Consider the following 2,624-nt stretch of genomic DNA (forward strand, 5'->3'; position numbering starts at 1 on the left):
AAGACAAGCCAGGGCTGGGATATGATTCAATAGTAGAGTGCTTATTTAGGACCCATACCTGTATTTAGCCTCCAGCACTGCCTGGATGTGAAGGGAACCCATCTAATAAACCCTGCTGAGCTGGGCATAATCACACATACTCGTAATCCAGGCAATCAGGAGGTAGAGCAGGAGGATCAGAAATTCAAGGAAAGCTAACAGACAAGGCTTCTAGCACCTCCCTTTGCAGGAAGTCCAGCCATGTGCTGTTGTCCACAGGCTTGCCCTCATGTGCCTCCCTATTACATGTAGTTTACCTCCACCAGTGCCCTTGCTGGCCTGCTCAGAGCAGGACTGACTCTTTCATGACCCCAGCACTCATGAGGTATCAGCTGTCAGCAGAGGTGTCTGCACTCTCCTGTGAACTAAAGTCCATGGAAAACTTGGTGGCTGGTCCCTCAACAGGATCATCAGTGTCTTGTCCTCTAAAGGCAGAGCTGCTCCTGACATCTGGGGTGACAAAAGCCTGGCCTTTTGATAGGCTCTGTGGACTTGCCCTAAGACTAAAGGCAGAGAGTAACTCCACTGCCTGGGAGATGGAGGCAGGAGGATCAGGAATTTAAGATCATCCTTGGCTACAAGGTAAATTCCAAGCCAACTTGGGCTCCAAGTTCCTGCCTGAAAGAAAAAAACAGAAAAAGGCAGACAAGAAGGCAGGCCTAGTGAGGCAAGAGCTAGAGCACAGTCCAGGGACAGTTGCTGTGCTTTCCTCAGCTCCTCAACACTCCGTGGTGAGATGTGCAGTCTGGGTAAGTGGGTATTGTGAATCCAGATGCTGCAGGTAGACGCCCACATGGACAGGGTGCCAGCTTTCTGCAAGAGACATGGCACTCACCAATAAGTGATCTCAGGGCTAGTGAGATGGCTCAGTAGAATAAGTTAAGGCCCCTCCTGGAAATCTGACCTGAGTTCAGCCCTCAGGTGTTACACGAATTGCTAAAACGTCTTACTAATAAAAAAAAAAAAAGCCGGGGCCAGATACTGGGGTGAAAGCTGAACAATCAGAGAAACAGAACAAGCCGCAGCCAACCTCACCTCGCCAACTCCTCATCTGATCCTGTTTCCACGAATCCTCAGACTGAAAGCTTCTGAGTCTGCACCCGAATGGATCTCAGCTGAACTGCTATAAGCTTAAAAGCCTCTAGTTCCTGGTTCTCACACCTTATACACCGTTCTGCTTCTTGCCATCACTTCCTGGGATTAAAGGCATGCATTTTTTTCCCAAGCAAAACATGAGATCTCAAGTCCTGGGATTAAAGACATGACACCATGCCTAGCTCTGTTTCCACTGTGACCTTGAACTCAGGGATCCAGATGGATCTCTGACACGGAATGCTAGGATTAAAGGCAAAGGCGTGTGCCATCTCTGTCTGGATTCTATGTCTAATCTAGTGGCTGTTCTGTTCTCTGACCCCAGATAAGTTTTATTGGGGTACACAATATATCACCACACAGGAACCAACTCCCACAAGTTGTTCTCTGATAGACGCATGTATGCACACACAAATAATTTGCTAAAGAATAAATGATCTCTGGGAAGGTGACAGAATAAGTGGGTATCTATCGCTAAGCACTAAGGAAAAAATTAACAATGCTTCTCAGAGTGGAGTGACCTGGGAAGGAAGCAGAAATGTTTCATTCTTGAATTCATTACTACTGCAGATGCTAGTATATTGTTTTTGACTGCTTGGGACACAGTTATGGTCAGGAAAGGGTAAGCAACAGAAAAAGACAAACACATCTGGTGGTCGTGACTGAGAAGGAAAGTAAAGATAGGGTGAGGGATGTGCTGTGTTGGATGCTCAGTGAAGATGACCAAGTCATCATGAAGTGAGGAGGACTATTCAGGTCGAGAAATGACAAGCCAAGGGACCTTGGCATATTTAAACAGGGAGAGCGATATGATGTGGTGGAGGTGGGCAGAGGAAATGCAGTGGGGAGACTGGTAAGGGTCTGCATTGTGTGAAGCATAGCCCCAGGGATGAATAAGAGCACAGTGGGCTCTAGTTGGGAGACTGGTCCAGTGAGGGCGAGGGTCACTGGGCAATGGTGACGTGCCCAATCCAGTGTATGTGTCACAGGTAGGGCTGAACAGCTGTCCTGAGAGTTGTTGACCCCAGAGAGAGGTGTCAGAGGCTAGTCAGGTGAGTAGCTTGTCTCTTGCTTGGAGGAGGAGCTATAGGCATGATGAAATCAAGAATTTGTTTAGGACAACTTAATTGTTGAAAAGTTTTGTTTGCATTTTATTACAGAAAGTTTAAAATGTTTAGCAGAGGTGAAAGGATTTTGTAATGAATACCCATGTAATGTAATTCATGTAATGAATACCACAACCAGAATTCATCATTGCCACTTCTCTGTGTTTACTTTATAATCGAATCTTCCATCTGGTCTGTCTTATTTGGGGGAGCATTTCCAAAAATAAAACAAAAGATTGTACACTTACCTCTAAATATTTCAGTATGTATAATATTGGGAGTTCAGTATTTTGATTAGCTTTTCTTTTGAGGTAAAGTTTAATATCAATATAAAGTATAAATTTTTCAGTGCTGGGGATTGTTTGGACATGCTAATAAATATCTACC

This window comes from Peromyscus leucopus, chromosome 2, assembly GCF_004664715.2.
Source record: "Peromyscus leucopus breed LL Stock chromosome 2, UCI_PerLeu_2.1, whole genome shotgun sequence".
NCBI lineage: Eukaryota > Metazoa > Chordata > Mammalia > Rodentia > Cricetidae > Peromyscus > Peromyscus leucopus.